We start from the raw sequence: 18013 nt of genomic DNA, 5'->3' as shown, positions 1-18013 counted from the left end.
CCTGAGCCTGGAGTTTCTTGCTTCTGCTCTCCTGAACCAGAATGCGCAAGCGCCCGGTACGGAGCGCACCCCCCACACACTTTCTTTTCAGAAGAGCAGAAGCGCCAGGTTTGTCAGGTCAAGTCATTTGGCCAAACTCACGGTGCCCCCGGGTACATCTGCGCCTTCCGCAGCCCCAGGTGCCTGGTTCCTTTATTCTAAGGTCCTGGGGTGCTCGGAGGTGGCCTCCGGTCCCCCCCAGAGCTTTCCGCAGTCGGAGACGGAGAGGCGCGAGCGGGTGACCCCCTCTCCCCTCCTCTTGGATGGCAGACGACGCGCCCCAGGCCCAGGGCCTTTCTCTGTCGGGCAAGGCCAGCGCAGCCGGCAGCCGGGCGGCGGGGGCCCAGGGCGCCCCCTCCCTCCGCCCTCCTCCCCCTCCCTCCCGTCCCCTCCCCTCTCCTCCCGTCCCCTCCCCTCCCGATACAATGACTGGGCCGGAGGCGCATCGCCACAGTCTCATTGGCAGCGGCCGCCCCAGCCCCTGGAGAGGCGGCGGCGGGGGCAGCCGGGGAGAGTGGGGAGCCCGGCTGACAGCCAGAGGAGCAGGCAGGGCGGAAGGAGGAAGCACCGCGGAGGGCTGACCGGGCACAGCTGCGAGCGTGGGTCAGAGCGAGGACGCGGGCCAGCGCGGTCCGGGCCGGGCATGCGGCGGGCGCTGGCCGCGCCGCCAGCCGGGGAGTCGGGCTGCGTGACCCAAGCGCGGAGCAGGAGCCCGGGCGCACGGCCGCCGGGGGAAGAGGACGGCGGCCGCCGGGGCAGGCGCGGCGCGCGGCGCAGTTGCAGGACTGGCGCGGAGCCCGGCGCCCGGGTCCCGCGCGGAGCGCAGCGCAGACAATAAAGTGGCAGCGACAGCCCCGCGCGCCGGAGAGAGGGGGCGGCCGAGCAGGTAGGCGGGCGAGCGCCCCGAACGCGGCCATGGCGGGAGCCCAGAGCTCCCCGGGCAGAGCGCAGGTTCCGAGAGCCCGGCGGAGTGCGGGTCGCGGCGCTCCAGCTGGCGGGAAGCCCCGCCCAGGCTCGGGGCTCGGTCCCTGGGGCACTTGGCTCTGCGCTCGGGTCGCTTCGGTGGTGGGAGACAGGAAGTTGGGCGGGTGGGAGGCGTTGCGCTGGTGGGTTTGCAGACGCGCCGCCTGGGACCATGTGCCTCCGGTGCCGCGCGTTCGTGGGAGGCAGAGGGCATGGCTGATGAACCCCAGATCCGCCCGCCCGCCCGATGGTTTCAGAAGGCGCTGAAAGGAGTGGGGAGACACCCTGCGTTAGCAGAGGATGCTAAGGGCTTGGTTTGGTCGCCCTTTTAAAATAGGCGTGTCAGAGCCAACCCTCTCCATGTGTGCGTGCGGACCGCTCCCTGTCTATTCTCCAGAGTATTTCACTTCTCATTTCCATCCGGAGAGAGGAAAATAAAGATGGTACTTAGCTCCTATCTTGAGACGTGCCCTTGCGTTTGGACTGGAGGAAAACTCTCCCTCAGCACTGGCTGTCCTGTGCCCTGAAAGACATTCCCGACCAGTCTGCTCTGCTCACAAAAGGAGAGCTCTTGGCTTAAATCTTCCCTGGGCCCGGGATCAGCCACAAGAGGAGGTCTCTCTTCCACTCTCCTTTGTGTGTCCGCTTCCTCCCAGATGTGAGAGGGTTGGGCTGGGCGCTTCTGGGTGGGGTAATACTTATCCTGAGCATTCCTGGGATCTGCTAGGACTTGTAAACACACCAGAGCCAACTGCTCTGAACTTTGCGGACTGACAGGCTCTGTTTGCTGGTACCCAGACGGCTCTGTCTGGAATGTGGCCCTTCGGGGAGTGCTGACAGAGCTGGTTGAGCCCTCCAGGTTAGCTCGTGTTGGCCCCAGAAACTTACCAGCCAGTTCCGAGGATGGGTACCAGATGATGGGGCAGCCCTGGGCATGCCCTTTCTTGTGCTACAGGAAACGGGTCCTGGGAGCTTCCAAACCAGATGTCTGGAGGGGAAGACAAGCAGCTTCACCTCACTTAACCTGGAGCCGGGCCGCCATGTGGGCTGCAAACAAGGTGGCCAGCCCACTCTGCACCCAGGAGGTGCTCTGGGGCATTGTTACAGTCCAGGGGTAACCAAGCCAGGGGACGCGAAGTAACTCCTCCAGCTCTCACCAGGGATCTACCGCTTGCGTGGGTCTAATTTCATATGCCAGGCTCTTAGCCAGGACAGAGCCCCAGAAAGGGTTATGAGTGAGAGCCACGGTGAAGAAAAGGATAATAGAATAGCTACTTCACATGTTTTTCATAAATCTGAATCAGATGATGTGTCAGAGTGGCCAGCACAGGGACAGCACTTTATATACTTCCGACTCTGAGTTAAATGTCACAAATAGGCGGGGGTGTATTGATGAGCCTGCAGTTCCTTTATTTTGTGTGTCTGAAAATCTGTCATGAAAAATAACACACACACAACATACGCCTTTGGAATGGTGCTCGTATTTACTGGAAGAAGGCAAAGAATCAGGCCATTCCAAGGCGTGTTTGCAGAGGAAGAGTTTATGATTTCTTTGTGAAGCTGTGTGTATCGAACACTTTGCTTAAATTCAGTAATGCAGGTGGCGTGTATTTGGTACGATATGAAGGTGGAAAAAGGAGACATCTACCGACAGTTTCGTTATGGTGAGGTTCGGTGTTTGATGTTGCTGGGAAAGTTCACTGAAGATGCCCGCCCTGGGCGAGCAAGTGCCTGCTCACACGTCTCTGCTTTGAAATCCATACGTTTCCCTCTTCCTGGAGGAAAAGTTAATGGGCCCCTCCCACAGGCAGACCCGTTGTCCTTGGGCCCTGCTGGCTGGAGCATGGTGGGGGCAGTCAACCTCACAGCCGCTCCCGAGTGTGCAGACAGCTGGGCTTCTCGGATATTTACTGCCACGGCCTGTTTCCACCAGCCTGAGGCCCCCGTTCTCTGTCAGATGCTGCAGACTCAACGAAGGCTGTGCTATGCTTCTGAGCAGACGAAAAGGACGTCTTGGCTAACGGAGGGACGTGGTGGACAGGAGACAGCCCAGGGCCCCGTCCCGCCTGCGGTCATTGTCTAGAGCGTCGTGCTTCTCCTGCACACAAAAGCAAAGGCCAGCGACCCGTCTCTGTCTCCTTCCCCCTCTCCCTCCCTCCCTCAAGATGTGCCCCCAGAGACCTGCCCTTATCACAAAGGCTCCATCTTACCTGCTCAGCTATGGCTGAGGTTCCTGATATGACTAGCTTCAGTCTGAGTCTGTAGATAATGAAACTCGGCTCATCAGCAGGACCTCAGTGTCTGTCTGTCTCTCTCCCTCTCTCAATGTGGTTTTTATTTTGTTTTAGAAGGTGGATATCTTTTTTGGTAACTATAATTTATTTCTAATCTGCTAAGATTTTTTTCTCCTTCTCTGGTTCATCTGAGTCCTGGGAAGTCAGAGAAAAGTGGTAAAACAGTGTTTATTTCTGTTGTTGGGTGCTTGACAAAAACTATCTAAGTAAATCTTGGGACGAAACCCATCTTCCTCAGTAACCTGGTTGACTGACACTATCGTGTCGTTCCGTATCTCCTTCCTGGTGAAATCAATTTCTAACCTAATCTCAGAGAGCAGTGCTTTCAGAATGAAGGTCACACGATCCATTCAGTGAGTCACGACCAGCATGAGAACATACGGAGAGACCAAAGGCGGTGGTGTTGCTATACCTGAGTGAAGACTCCTGTCATTCCTGAGACCCTGAGGTAGCCCCACGCGGGGGTCGTGTACATTTGGGGTCACAGTGAGCTGCCGTCAGGAAGTTTGTGAGACGCTACTGCAGGATGTGCCTGGCTAAACTACTGAGGCTGGCCTTTAGCTCGCGATCCTCCTGCCTCAGCCTCCTGAGTTGCTGGGACTATGGGCAGTGCCATGACACCCAGCTGAATGGGCTGCTTTTATTTGTCCTCGGTCACTTGATGGACAGGTGACTTGTGTGACAATCATGTGTCACTCAGCAGAGCTCTTTAGAAGTAGGGTGACTGAGTTGGCCTACCCAGGTGGGTCTTGGCTCACGGCTGTGCCTCCTGTTTGGACGATCACTCGCATGGTCACCTCACTGGTAAAGGCCATTTTAGGGGCCCATGCCCGTGGGCTCTATTTACTAGATTAAATTATCTGATAAGGAATTCCTTTCACTAGGAACACTTAGATGACAATGCTTGGGGTACATGTTCAGGTGGCAGAAGTCTCAAGATCAGGAGAGTGACTACCAGAGTGGTCAGGATAGCACCCGGGTCCTCCTCCAGGGGTGATTTTGCCCATGAGGGACACTATTCAATGTCCAGAGAGATGGTTGTTTGCCCAGGAGCAGTGCTCCTAGAACCTAGTGGGCAGAGGGCAGGGCTGACCCTCCTACTGTGCCCAGGGCAGCCTCTCAGAGCGTTCCCAGCCCCCAGGTCCTCAGTGCTGACCCACACCCCTGAGAGGTGGGCTCTGTTTGATGGACAGGGAGGGCCGTACTCAGGCCCTCCTGGGGCAACAGTGATGGCTGCAGGGGTAGTCACTCAGCGGTCACTACCGAGTTGTGCATTTAGGTTTCATTTATATTGCACATGTTTTATACGTAAACAAAAGCATTTGAAAAACACAGACGCGCTTGCTCTAACAGGAGGATCCAACTCCTGCTGCCTGCTGGTGTCTCCTGCAGGCATGAAGACTCAGTAGAAAGCAGAACCAGTGATGGACGCTTGCCTTTTCTAGACTACTCTTTGATGGAATGCGCCCCACTCCCCAGGAGCGGGGACTCTTACCCCTGTATTACTCTATTTTCTGTTGCTTTAACAAAATACCCAAGGCTGGGTACTGTGTAAAGAAAAGAAGTTTATTTAGCTTGAAGTTCTGGAGGTCCAGGAGCAGGTGTGGGCTTCCCCTGGCTGTGGTGGAATCTCGTGGCATCGTGGTGGGAGTGTGCTCGAGAGGGAGGGACCAGCTGTCCAGGCAGGAAGCCAGAGAAAGGGGCAGGGTCCAGTCTCACCCTTTTTAAAACAACGCCTTTTCACAGGATCTGACTGGTCCTCAGGAGCAGCATCAGTTCCTTCCCAGGGAGGTGCCCCCAGTGGCCTAACTGCCTCTCACTAGGCTCTGCTCCCCGCTCTGTACACGGCCCAGTGGGACCAGGCTTCTGGCTGTAAAACCGCCCCTCCTCGCACGGCCAAGGAAACCTGTCCCCTCCAGTGGCTGGAGCAGGACCGGTCTGCACGCAGGCTTCGTGGACCAGGGTGGGCTGCCCAGCCCGAGTGACCTTCCAACACCACAGGATCTGCTTCAAATCCACACTCGCTCACTAAGGGGTGCTCTGTGCTCTTCACCCTGCCTCAGTTTCCCCATGGAGAGAGGGACGATGAGATTGCCTCCTCCCATGTCACCGTGAGGATCAAGTGACAAAGTAGGAACCTCACACTCTGTGCGAACAGCGGAGCCTCCACGTCCGCCCCAGGGGCTGGGCCTCTGCCTCGGTGCTCATTTCTCGCAGCACCTTGCTTGACTTGGGAGGGAGCCCGGTGAGCTCAGCCAGGGGGGAATGTGACTGGGCGGGTGGCCGAGGGGCAGTGCAGGGACAGACCCCACCGTCTGTTTTGAGGACAAACGTGTGACCCCGTGGGGGCTGGTGGGAGCCCTTCAGGAACACAGGCTGGCACCTGGGGGTCTCCTGACCCGGCTCAGGAGGCCCAGAGCCGTGTGCACTAAAGTGGCCGGCGTGCTGGGGACCCGCAGTTCCAACGGTACATGGAGGAACGCGTCACTTTAACGGCTATTTATTTGGATGTGTACCAGGAAAAAAAATTGCATCTAGACCTTCAGATCTCATCAAGGGTGAGGTTCCTTTCTGCCTGTCAGACTCCTTACCGACCGATGTCGTCACTCAGTCCGAGGCTAAGAAAGAGTGCCAGTCAGGTATTAAAGTCCACGATGAGTGCAGCCTATGCAGGTGGATCTGAAAATGGACAGCCCACGCGGGAGGGTGGGGACGGCGGTCCCGGAGAGGCTGGGCAGGAAAGCAGGGCTTCCTGAGGCTCGTGCCCACCAGCGGCCTGGACACGGGATGCTGGTCGGGCGGCTCAGCGGGGCAGGAGGAGCCTTCCTAACTGGCTCCAGGTGAGGCCACAGGGCAGGTTGGGGCACCCTCGGGATCGGAGGACCCCGGGGCTCTCGGGCCTGTGCGGGTGCCATGCAGGACACAGGAAGCAAAAGCCCAAGCCCGTCTGTCTCCCAGAAGCCTCGTGGAGCTGGAGAGGGGGTGGGCGTGGGCCCATCCAGTGCCCACTCCAGATGGCAGGCAGAGCCTTCCGCCTGGCCACCACGCAGCAGGAGGAGGGACCAGTGGCCTGGGATCTGACTGGGACCTGCAGGTCTGTAGCACAAAGGGGGAGTTCCAGGCAGGTTGAGCAGGAGGGAGGAAGGACGAAGACGCAGCGAAGACTCAGGAAAGCAAGACACAGGCCTTCGACTGTCCAGTGAGATTCAGCAGCCATCTGCCCCACCCCCAGAGACTCGGGGTGGGACCACGACCAGAATAACCCTCCTCAGAGATGGAGCCGTCCGCCCGGTGCCAGCGCTGCCCGGAGCCTGTGAGAGCTGTGCACTGCCATCACTTCCCACAGCGTGCCAGGCGGAGCCCGGGCTCGGCCGACTTGGGGACCTGCTAGTAACACACGACTGGTCAGTGGCAGGCCAGGGTCCACCCAGGCCCTCCAGAGTCACAGCTTCAGCTCGGCCCCTCTCCTCACTGGAGAGGCTTCTGGCCCATCTCCTTTCCAAAGGGGACCCACCCGGGACACTGCTGTGGATGGTTTCCTGTCCACACCTGACCGAGCCCATCCCATCAAGTCGGCCATTACAAATGACAGGAGCAGAAGGGCCCTTGTGATCTGAGCTCCACGCCTGCAGCTCTGGCCCCGCTTCGCCAGGGTTTAAACGGGAGCAGGTTCTGCAGATGGAGCAGAGGCTGGGGGAGGACTGGCACTGGCCCCGATGGAGAGAGCCAGCAAGGCTGAGCTCCAGCACACCGCGGCAGCAGACTGATGAGAGGCGCGGCAGCTAGTCTCTTGACGCGTCCACGGGTGGCGGCACGAGGTCCTCCACCTCTGGATCTGGTTACACATCAACACTGCCGTGCACCCTGCACTTTCCCACTGGAATGGTTTTCTAAAAATCCCAGATAAAACGTACTCGAAAGGGCTTTCTCAACAGTAGTGTGGAGGTGGAAAGTTTCCGTAAAATTATTGGCTGTGCCATAAAAATGGTATTTGGTGTAACATGTTGTATCAAATAATCTTCCAGCATGTAGACAACGCTGCGAGCAGCAGAGTGTGGTTTCTCTGATAACTTGGAAAAGATAAGGGCATTTGAGGCCATCGCAGATGAACTAATTGCATCCAGTCCAGCGTGCAAACTGAAAAGCAAGATTCCGATAAACTAATGGAAACCATGTGCCGAGGCTGGAATCAGAACCCGATGCCATTGGGGCTGCAAGGCTTAAATTGAGGACATCTCGCGGACCTTCGCTCCAGCTGTGCTCAGTTCCGTTTGTATCCCAGGAGGAACAGGCAGCCGAGCTGTGTCTAACTGCCTCAGGAGTGTGGTGCAGGTCACTGCTGGCCAGAGGGTCCCCGCAAACAGGAGGAGCAAGCCAGGCTCCTGGCGGGACTAGTCAGGAGTGGACTTGCTGGTGGAACTGGACGGTGTTTGGAAGGGTGGACTGAAACCCCTCAGGAAAGCCGTGAAACCGTACCAGCGGAGGCCGTTTAAGCCGACGGTGTGGGTGAGCCTTCCCGCCACGCAGCGGGTGTTGTCACCGCACAGTGACAGCAGGCAGGGCTGCGGCTGCTTTGGGGGCATTCCTTCTGCCATAGGCTCAGGGCCGGGCCACCCGCTCCCCTCGCTGAGGTTCCCGGGAGATCGGGCGCCTCCTGTACCCACACCTTTTGTTCCTTACCAACTCCGCCTGACGGGAAGCTGGGCGCGCGTCTCTTTCTTCTTGGAGTGTGTGGAGGTGGCTGCCTTTTCCTTGTATGTGGCTTGTCACGGTAATGCCACCTGCTGTTCCTCGGTCTTCGACCGCTGGCTTGCCTGGGTGAGGTGACTCCTGTGCCTCATCACTGAATTCAGCCCTGCCTCGCACAGAGCCCTGGGAGCGGCTGGCAGTCCCCAGGCGGACTGCTCAGAGGTGGGAGGGTCGAGGCTGGCGGCAGGTGGCCGTCCGGGCTCCCCAGCCTCCGAAGCTCTGATGTGCAGCAGTGACCGTGCTGGGAGGCCGGCCTCCAATTACTGTCATTGTCCCTTGGACGCCTGCAGATGCTGCAGGTTTAACCAGCGGAAGGGCTGTGGACGCCCTGTGCACGTTCCCACTGGGCCTCTCTGCCTTGGTTTGGTAGCTCCCACGGTGGTTCTCACTTCCTCATTACCCTTGTACCTCCTCTGGTGACCTGTGGTCTTGCATGTCTATTTTCATTGCTTCCTGGTGGCACAGTCCATGCCCACGTCATGTGGTGAACTTAAGCCATGCTTGTCTGGCCACTCGGCCAACCACCACCCGGTCTCTCTCCCTCTCCTTGGGCCTCCCTGTTCCCTGAGACACAAGGACCTGTCCATTGGGCTGATTAATAACCTCACAGTGGCCTCTACGGTGTTCTCTCACTTTAAATCCTAAGCTAGAAGTGAAGTACTTTAGAGAGGAAGGCATGTGGGAAGTCAAGAAAGCCGGACCTCGGTCCTCTGCACCCAGGTAACCAGGTTGGAGACTCAAGGGAAGGTTTCTGGAGGTTTTTTTTTTTTGCGGTGCTGGGAGTGGAACCCAGGGCCTTGTGCTTGCAAGGCGAGCACTCTACCACTGAGCTACCTCCCAGCCCCAGGGAAGGTTTCTGGAGGAGGGGCACTGCCCCATGAACACACAGGTGGTAGGAGGAGAACAGGCTTGTTGCTGGCGTGGAAAGTGGAGAGTGCACAGAAGTCAGGCCACCACGACGTTCCCCAGCCACAGCCTCAGCCGAGCTGGGCCTGGTTCCTCCAGTTCTGTGAGGAGCTGCAGAGGAGCCGTCCCCAGCCAGCAGAGGTTGGCTCTGGGAAGCCGGAAGGAAGCGTCTTAGGACACAGTGCAGGTGAAGCAGCAGGTGCTGCAGGACTCGCTGCTGCAGGGCCCAGGAGATCCAGCCAGGGAGGTGACAGAGGGAGCCCGGGAGATCCAGAGGTGCCATGCGCAGGAGGCAGTCTGGCCCTGGAGGCAGGCTCTGTCCAGGACGCTCCATGAGAGGAGCCCCTCCCTGGCTTCAGAGGTCGGGCTGGCTCCCTCCTCAGGGGCCAGGGTGGCCGGTGACTTGACGTCGAAGCCAGTGCTCCTTTGCCATTTGAGAAATCCCAGGGCCCCCTGGAAGTCTACGGAACCTAGCCTGCTGCGCTCCAGGGATGGAGCACACGGTTCCCTGCAGATCTGAAGCCCAGGCTGGACACCTGTTGCTCAGAGAGTCTTTAAACCTGCTGCTGCTTGCTGAGCGCCCACCTGGCCGCCCGCGCACCAGCTCTGCCGGACACAGTGACGTTAAGGGTGTCTGCACGTCTGCCGACAGTCCTGCCGCCGTGGAACAGGAGTGATTTCAACTCTCGGGTCATGTTATTTAAGAAGTCCGTGTCCTACGGTGTCGTCGTCATCGATAGTGATTCCCCTGGGGACCTTGGCAGAGTTGAGGATTCACCACTCCGGAGCCGCCCGGAACCTTTGTGATTCGCAGGAGCAGGTCACAACTGAGAGCTTAGGGGAGAGCTTGGAAGAACTGGGTCCACCCCTGCTGGGTGACTTCGAGGTTCCAGGCATGGGTGCGGGAAGTCCCCGCAGAGGTGGACACAGGAGGACTGCAGTCAGCACTGGAGCCCAGGGCGTGAAACCGTAACGGACGAGGAGTTGCTTCTTGCGGCAGTTTCTTGCGTGGGGAACCTGCTCGGATGACGACAAGGACTTAGAATAGGACAGGGACTTAGCCAATAAAGCAGCAGATCTGAGAGGTCAGCCCCAATTTGGAAAGAAGTCCACCGAGGATGCTCAGGATAAAATAAGTGCTGTGTAACTTTTTGTTAAGTGTAGTACTGAATCCAGTTTCAAGTGAGGTGAAATCTTACGGGGCCAGGGTGTGGCTTAGTGGTGGACCATGTGCTTAACACGTGGGGGACTGGGTCCCACCGCAGCACCATGAAAATAAGTGTTGTGATGGACAGAAGGACTTCTGCCATGAGCGAAGCAGGCCCCCCACAAGGCTCCTGCCCGTTAGGGTGCCCAGTGGAGGAGAGAGCTTAGCTGGGGAGGGCGAGTGGTGGGCCAGGGAGTCCCGTGGCCTTGTGGTCCCAGCCCTCTTGCAGGGTGCCCCCCGGGGAAGTCACTGTCCTCTGCCCCTTGGCCTCCCCACCTACAGAAGGAGGTTAAGCTAGCTGGGTGCACCCTGCCTGCTCGCAGTCTGAATTCTGCCGACAGACAGCCTTGACTGGCCTCTAGACTGTTCAAAATGTCTGAACGGATCAGGAGTCTGCCAATTCTGGACCCTGGTTTCTTTGAGCAATTCCAAAGCCCTGGGGCAGCAATGAGGATCTAAGGGTGGCAGCCTGTGGTTCTGTTGCTGGCCACGGGGCGGATGCTGTGGGTGCTGCTGGAACCCCAGCCTCATCCTTGCTCCTGTGGTGCTGCCGCCTGCGTGACTTCCCACTGCCGGCTCCTCCAGGGCCTGTCTGAGGACTCAGGCTGCGGAAGTGCTGGGATTGACACCCCAGGTGACAAGGGCGCTGGGCATGCAGACACCCAGCCCTCTGGCCCCGGAGTTTTCCGTGGGCTCGCCTTCGGTCACCCGGCAGAGACGGTGGACTTAGCACACTTTTCAGAGTCCTTCCTCCTCATCTAATGCCCCGCTCTCCAGGGCAGATGACCTCTGAGATCAGCCTCTCATGTCCATCCTTGCCCAGGGTGGACCTCTACAGAGGCCTGGACCAGGGAATCGTGGTGCCCACCACTGAGGCCGAGCCAACGGCCCTTGTTTTCGTTTAGTTTTGATTTTTATCTTGCTTGGTTTTTTCTTGGGAAGAGACTTATTTATCCATCCCCTGTCTGTCAAAAGAGGAGAGTGGTTGGAGGAGAGGGCCGTGGGTTTCCAGAAGAGTGGAGGCTATTTCCTGTGTAGGTAAAGAACAGACCAGTCATGACTTGCACTCACCCGGTGTGGCTGTGCTGGGTCCTCACACCCGGGCCTCCCGCGTGCCACACCCTAGAGCTGCGCCCCCAGCCCCGCTACTGGAAGCTCACCCTCTGGTGCGAGTTCTGACCCTTTCCGTGGGACATCCTGTGGCTTCCTGAAGTGGGGTCCCTTTAGAGGAGGCTGTGGGAAGCAGTCAGGTCCCCCTATGGTGATGGGTGAGTGCCTTATTCTGCCTGAGAAGGAGGTTTGTGTTTTAAAGAGCAGGTTGAGAATCACATGTTTTCTGACGGGGTGATCAACCATCCCAATCAGCCCTGGGCAAGCAGATTCCTGGGAAGAGGCATTCCTAGTACTACACCAGGACAAGGTGGTCACCCCACTGCAGGTCAGGTCACACACAGGACCTACGTCCACCCCTTGAATGATTAGGCTGGCTGGTGCGTGCGCTCCCTCTCTCCCCCTCCCTCCCCCTCTCTCCCTCCCCCTCCCCCTCCCCCTCCCCCTCCCCCTCCCTCTCCCTCTCCTGCACAGATGCTGCAGGGGAGCATCTCTTTCCAGACGCCTAACTGCCAAGCCCCAGGTTCATGGGCTGGCCTTGGCTCTTCCTCTGCACTGTCCCTACTGCCTTGTGGACCTGCCTGTGGGCACACACACTGTCCCTCGAGGGGTGGGCCTGGAAACACCGGTCCTCGTCCGGCTCACAGCCTGCGTCCACTCAGGGAGGGGCAGCAGGCAGGGCAGGCTTGCACACCACCCCGGGGGGAGCAAGGGGAGGGCTGGCCCCTGTGTTGGAGGGTCAGCCGGGTCGCCTGCCATCCTTTTGCTGAGGCAGCTTCTGTCTGGTGACACTGGGTGCTGATGGGAGATGAGCCTGTGAGAATCTGTGCCCCAAATGAACAATGCGTCACGGCCGGATGAGGGCGCGAGAGCCGGAGCCAGCACCGGGGCCAGGGGCCAGGAGGTGGGGCTCTGAAGGAGAAGCCAGGCCTGTGCCAGCCCATGAGCCACCTTGGTCACCTCCGCATGTCCAGGGCTGCCCCTTAGCCACCTTGGTCACCTCCGCATGTCTAGGGTCTGCCCCTTAGCCACCTTGGTCACCTCCACACGTCCAGGGTCTGCCCCTTAGCCACCTTGGTCACCTCCACACGTCCAGGGTCTGCCCCTTAGCCACCTTGGTCACCTCCACACGTCCAGGGTCTGCCCCTTAGCCACCTTGGTCACCTCCGCATGTCTAGGGTCTGCCCCTTAGCCACCTTGGTCACCTCCGCACGTCCAGGGTCTGCCCCTTAGCCACCTTGGTCACCTCCGCACGTCCAGGGTCTGCCCCTTAGCCACCTTGGTCACCTCCACACGTCCAGGGTCTGCCCCTTAGCCACCTTGGTCACCTCCACACGTCCAGGGTCTGCCCCTTAGCCACCTTGGTCACCTCCACACGTCCAGGGTCTGCCCCTTAGCCACCTTGGTCACCTCCACATGTCCAGGGCTGCCCCTTAGCCACCTTGGTCACCTTTGCATGTCCGGAAGCCTTCCAGAGCCTCAGTTTCCTGGTTGTGCAGTGGACAGGGTGGGAAGGAAGGTGCTCCTGAGAGCTGTCACATTCCAGGAATGCGCTGGGGCCTCGCGGGGTTGTTTCAGCCTCGGCTGTCCAGTCTGCAAGGTGGGCAGGATGGACTTGATTTACGGATGAGAAGATCCAGGCACCGACCGGGTCTGAATGTCTTCCGTAGCCATGAAGCCAGATCCAAGCTGGCTCCAGAGCCAGCCTGTTTTTCGCTGTGCCGGCTGCCCGGCTGCCCCACAGGCAGGTCGTGCCTGACCTCACAACTGGCTTAGGTGGGTTCAGTCAGAAGAGGATCCTGGGAGAGACTTCAGGAGTTTACTTGGAAACTGCCGGAAACACCCCTAGCAAAGTCAGGAAGTGGAGCAAGGAACAGAGCTGGCCTCCCAAAACCGTGGTCAGTGCAGGCCCCAGTGGGCTGCTGGGAGCTCATCCCGCTGGCTGCTCTGGGCCCGGCACTGCGTGTGCTCAGGATTCTGCCATCTGTCGGGCGAGGGAGCTGGGGCGTTTGTAGGCCACCTGCTGAGCCGTAGCTCAGGGCTGGTTCTGGGAGGTGGACCTGGCAACGTGGACTCTGGCAGCCCAGGAAAGCCCTCGGCAAGTAGGGCAGGTGCTGGCCACTGGGGGTCGGCCAGTGCGTCCTGCGGTGCTGGGGAACCTACAGTGTGGTTTTAAGAGCAGAGACAACAGCCAGGGACCATCCAGGCTGCACTGCGTGGTCTGCCTGTGCTGACCGTGAACTGGGCGGTGCAGAGGTGCCCGGGCCCCCTGCGTGGTCTGCCTGTGCTGACCGTGAACTGGGTGGTGCAGGGGTGCCCAGGCCCTGCGCGGGCCGCTTGCTGGGCTGCTTTTGGCAGTGGCCCCGTCATCTGGGGGCCCTCAGGACACCTGCCCACTGGGGATGTGGGCCCTGAGGGCAGAGCCGGGTGGGTATCTTGGCACAGAGGCCCAAAGCCTGCCCACCTGTGCTCTCCAAGGAAAGGGGTCCTGGAAAAGAGCGCGACCCCCGCCCCCCGCCGGGAGCTGGGCAGACGCAGCTGGGCAGCACGGTCAGCGCGGGCTCCTGTTTTCCTTGTGCTCCTTCCAGCCCTGATGGTCACTGTTCCTGCAGCCTGTAATTTCCACGCTCTGTGCCCGCGGCAGCCTGGGGCGGCCCGCTTCCCTCTGCCCGTCTCCAGGGCCCCCAGAGGAGCAGAGTGCCTGTCCGTGCCGCCTGGGGGTGCGGCAGACATCGTGCCCAGCGTCCCCTCGCCAGCTCCCGTGAGGAGTGTGCTGCTCCCCGTGCCCTGCAGGTGCCGAGGTGGGCTTTGTGTCCCAGCTGTCCCGGGTGGGTGTGGCCCTGTCACCATGCCAAGTACCTCAGCTTTAGCGTCCCTGGCCAAGTACTTGCCTGATGCCCGTGTCCCCCTTCTGAGTAGTAGGACTCCAGTGCGCTCCACTGAAGGCTGGTTTCCCACGCCCTGAGGCTGCTTCTACTTGGCTCTGTGACTGAGCTCTGGCCAGCCAGGGGTCAGCAGGAGGATTTCGTGGGACTTCCACACAGAGCTGGGAGCTGACTCAGGTGGGAGGCATGTGCTCTCACCTTTCCATCTTCCTCCTGCTGTGGAACACAGAGATGATCTCTGAGCTTCAGCAGCTGTTTTGGGCTTTGACGGCAGCCCTGTGGGATCAGGGTAGCAGCGTAGAGGAGAGGGTCCAGTGCCTCCAGTGGATACCTGACTGCTGTGCTAAGCTCCCCACTGCACGTGTGCACACATACACACACACACACACACACACACACACACACACACCATTGTGGCTTTGTGCCCGTGAATGGTCTTAGCCTCTCCTTACTCTGAGCCTCCTGATAGCCTTCAAGGCCCGGAGCCCTGCGCTAAAGGACCACCCAGCTCCTGTCATCCTCTCCTGGGGACTAATTTCTCCTTGACAGTGCCTAGTGTACAGCTGCCCAGTAGAATCATCACGGGACGCCACCCCCCGGCCATTATGCACGGGACGGCACATTCTAGTGCTTGACCGTTCTTGGGTTTTCAATTTCATTTTAGTCAGGAATTTTTTCCAAATGCAGTGGTGCTTCTTGTACTTTGCTTTTCTGAGTCTGTGGAGGGCTTCCTGGGGTGGGTCCTCAGGAGGGACCCTTACAGGAGGCCTCAGCCAGATAACCCACGGAGCCCCCAGCTTTGCCCTCCTGCTCCTCCCGTTGAACGGTAGCTTGACCGCGGGCTGAAGACCGAGCTGTGGCTCGGCTCCGGGCCATCCTTCTTCGCTCTGCGCTGCGGTCCTGCGGGCTGGCTTCGGTCAGTTCTGTCACCGGGAGGGCTGAGATGGGGGACGGGACGCTTCTGCCCCTTCTCGAGTGTGCAGTGGCACACACCCGGGGTGCCTCGGCTTGGAAGCGCGTAAGGACACGTGTGGAGACGGACAATGTCGTCTGAAGGCGGATGGGGGCCTCACACTGGGTCCCACGCGGCTGGCTCCCGCGGCAGGCGTTCTTGCTGGAGTGCTGGTGGGGAGGCCGCTGTGTGGCGGAAGTGTCGCTGCGGTTCTTATTCCTGGTCCCTGAAAACCGCCTCCACCGCCCTCCCGACTTTGCCTGTCCTCGTCTGCCTGCCGGGTGACCCGGTGCCCGGTTGTCCTGAACCTTGGCGACTCACTAGGAGGAGGAAGCCCGGGACCCCTAGGTCATGCCTTCCTGCAAGGCTGCCCCTCGCTGAAGCTGACTAGCTGTGCTGACCCACGGGGCGCGGCAGCTGGTGTCTGGAGGTCAGCCTGCCTGCTCAAATTCTAGGCGGGTGACTGAAGTGCCAGCCTTTGACCTGGGGCCTTGTCTTCGCCTGCGTTCTGCTGCTGTAACAGAAGACCCCGACTGACTAGCTTACAAGCAATGGAGGAGTGTTTGGAGGGTGGTTCTGGAGGCCGGGAGTCTAAGAAGGTGGTGCCTGGATGTGGGGGCCCCTCATGGCGGGGGCAGGCCAGCAGTCAGGCTGGACTCTGCCTTTTCTCTAACCCCTCCTGGGAGAACCCACCCACCCCCACTGATCAGCATTAACCCTCAGGCGCCTGATCACCTGTCAAGGGCACCACCTCTTAGTGCTGTCAGCGGCCACTGAATTCCAGCCTGCCCTCTGGAGCCCTGGCAGGCTGCACGGTGTCCAGGGAATCTAAGCTGGCCTCTAGGCTGGAGGAGGCTGAGAAAGTGAGGTGCGCCCCTCTCATCTCGCTAGAGCCCTGCTCTTGGATGTGGTCACTGACGAACACCTGCTGAGTGTGAGCCATGCCCAGGGCTATGAGGGACCACAGGGCCATGAACTGGACGTGCGATGGACAGGAAGTGAGTGCACACGGAGTGGCTCTGAAGGAAGCTCTTGGAGAGACGGTGGGGAGGCTGGCGCTGAGCAGTGCGCGGACGTCGGGATGTGACCGTCCCAGGCAGCGGCAAGGCTGGTGCAGAGGCCGGGCGGCAGCGTCAAGCTTGACAGGTGTTAGGAGTGGACAGGGGCAGCGGGGACCCATGAGCCGAGGAGAGGGCAAGGCCAGCGTACGTGGAGGGTGGCTGGTGGGCCGGCGGGGAGCGTTCTGGTTCACCCACGGGGGAAGTCCTCGAGCCGCAGGGGGAGCGGAGGCGGCCTCTGGTTCACACTCCACGCAGGGCGCCCGGGTCACTGCCGGCTGGGAGCCAGGGACCTGTCGCTGGGCTTCGGCTGCTGTGAAACAGGGCGCGCGCTCAGAGGAGAGCCTCTGAGAGCGCCGCAGACAAGGGGAGAGGCTGGCGGAGAGCCTCCCAGAGGCCCAGTGGGGGTCTGCAGAGAGCCAGGACCTGCCTCAGGCCCCTGGAGCGGGCGCGCCCCTGCTGGGCGGAAGGCCCCGTCGTCTGGGCCTTTGGAGGCTGCGCTCCAGGGTTCAGGCGTGGTGAGCAGGGCTGCTCACGGCCTGGGCAGGGTGGGCAGGGTGGGCGGGTGGCGTTGTCTTCCAGGGCACCCAGTGGCCCAGAACCTCCCAGGCCTCGCCTCCTACAGGTCCCCCACCTCTCAGCCTCCAGCCCAGGGGCCTCTGGGGACCTTCCAGACCCCAGCTCTCCAGCAGCCAGAGATCCAACAGGGTCCTGAGGCCTGGAGGGGTGGCCAGGGGGAGCAAGGGTGCCCCTCCACCCTCCCCAGCACACGGGCCTCCTCCTCCGGCCTCCACTGGGTTCTAGAGTGCCTTCCAAGACCCACAAGCCCCCTGGAAGAGGTTCCAGGGAAAAGGAAAACCAGGCATGGAGGACAGTGGCCTGAGGACCAGCCCCATCTCATCCACCCTCACGTTCCCGGGCTCGCCGGGTGCTCTTCACCAGGGAGGGCCTCCGTCTGTCACCACCGAGTGACGGCCACACAGGTCAGGTGCTGCTGTGGTGTGGATGTGAAGTGTCCCTAGAAGCTCCTGTGTTTGTGAGCATGTTCAGAGGTGAGGTGACTGGGTTACAAAGGCTGTGTCCTCCTCCGTCCATCCCTGTCCACATGGACCGACTGGCCACGTAGGCCCTAAGTTCCTCTTCCTGCTCCTCCTCTGTGCCCCAAGCGTGGAGGGCATGTACCATGCTATGCGTGGTATCCCCAGGGCACGGCATGTTTTTTAAACAAAGGCCACCTGGATGGGTTTTTTTAAATTAATTTTAAATTCTTTTTAAATTTGAAAAGATTTTTATTTATTTAAAAAATTCTTTTTCTACTGGGTTTGGAACAGGATGTGCGCCAGGAAGAAAGCAGACTTCAAAACTAAGAAAATGCCTACTAGATGAAATGTAACGGAACAGGTCTTGTGGCCTGGTCAGGTTCTGCAAATAGCTGATCGCAAGCAAATCTGAGGCCCAAGAATTCATTAATTGCACTTGGAAAGATGGTGTTTGCTCTGATGTGTCTTTATGAGTTTAATAAAGTGTTCTATTTATAAATGACCCCACATGTACTTAAAAGGCTTTATTGGTCCGCAGGAAAAAGGTCAGATTTATTGGCCAACTATAAAAACTTAGCTGATTCTCCCAAGCTCACTGCTTTGAAGTGAGCGAGGAGGATGCACTGGATCGTCTCCAGCCTGGGGCAGGGGAGGCCGGGAAACTGGGCACCGGGACAGGCCTGTGTGAAATGCTCCTTCTTCCCACCGGGGTCGATTTCCGGTGGGAACGTGGGTGGTCGGGAGGTGCTTGGCCTAGAGGGTCCTGGGGGAGCCTGGGCCCCCAGATGGCCCCGCCAAGTGTGGTCCTGC

General features: G+C 59.6%; 1 protein-coding gene across 1 annotated transcript in view; it reads left to right on the top strand.

Moving 5' to 3' along the window:
* The first annotated feature begins 528 nt into the window (after positions 1-528).
* Frmd4b (FERM domain containing 4B) overlaps positions 529-18013 on the top strand; it is a 248651-nt gene continuing 231166 nt past the window's right edge. Inside the window, exon 1 of the mRNA XM_047534882.1 lies at positions 529-925. The gene's annotated coding sequence lies outside the window, so the exon portion shown is untranslated. The remainder of the gene's footprint in view (positions 926-18013) is intronic.

The sequence above is a fragment of the Sciurus carolinensis genome, chromosome 19 (genome assembly GCF_902686445.1).
Source record: "Sciurus carolinensis chromosome 19, mSciCar1.2, whole genome shotgun sequence".
Lineage (NCBI taxonomy): Eukaryota > Metazoa > Chordata > Mammalia > Rodentia > Sciuridae > Sciurus > Sciurus carolinensis.
The sequence above is the reverse complement of the archived record's forward strand: the minus strand, read 5'-3'. Positions and strand labels throughout refer to the sequence as shown.